Below are 725 nucleotides of genomic sequence, written 5' to 3' on the forward strand. Positions count from 1 at the left end.
TAGTATACCATAAAAGATAATGCATTTGTATTTTTTTTTAATATATTTTCAAAATTCATCAAGTGGACCGGCTTGAACACCCTAGTGGGCTGGTTTTGGCCCGCAGACCGTATGTTTGACACCCATGCTTTAAACGTTTCAACAGACGACTTTGGACAGTCTCTGAAAGATTTCTTTTAGACAAAATGTTTTTTTTATATGGAACTATTTTTTAATTTTTATTTTATATTTTAGTTTGAGAATCAGCAGACTTTTTTTGACAACTTTAAAACTAAAGATCACACACGTGACGACTACGTGTGATGAGGAATCCTTTTTTTTTTATTAAAATTTTTTTTATCAGATTTTTTTTTGTGACCACTGAAGGACAGGGGATCGAACACTAACCCACCGCGTCAGTCGTCAGTGGAGGGATCACAGATGACATCAAACATTTACACCAAGTCTAAGTCCGTTTCCCCGTCAGCTCAGTGATCAGTTCACTCCACACCAGGTCAGGTCAAGTCTGTCACCTTCTCACTGACAGACACTGTGGCATTGTGGGTAAAACCTGCCAGGAGGCCCAGCAGTGTGTCCTCGTCTTCATGTTGGGACTGAATGACTTTGTGACAAATGTCTCCACAGCCGTACGAGAATGAGCCGGAGAAAGTGCTTACTCAGAGGTTTTTTTTGTTTTTTTTTGTTTTTTGACCTCCGCTCTGTCTTGTTTGTTTCATACTCCCAGT

The 725-nt window shown here is 39.4% G+C and overlaps 1 protein-coding gene across 1 annotated transcript in view; it reads left to right on the plus strand.

Moving 5' to 3' along the window:
- Window positions 1-725, plus strand: part of myo1b (myosin IB) — a 49,377-nt gene that overhangs the window by 28,284 nt on the left and 20,368 nt on the right. The gene's annotated exons all lie outside the window — the stretch shown is intronic.

The sequence above is a fragment of the Cynoglossus semilaevis genome, chromosome 16 (assembly GCF_000523025.1).
Source record: "Cynoglossus semilaevis isolate Cse_v1.0 chromosome 16, Cse_v1.0, whole genome shotgun sequence".
Taxonomy (NCBI): Eukaryota; Metazoa; Chordata; class Actinopteri; order Pleuronectiformes; family Cynoglossidae; genus Cynoglossus; species Cynoglossus semilaevis.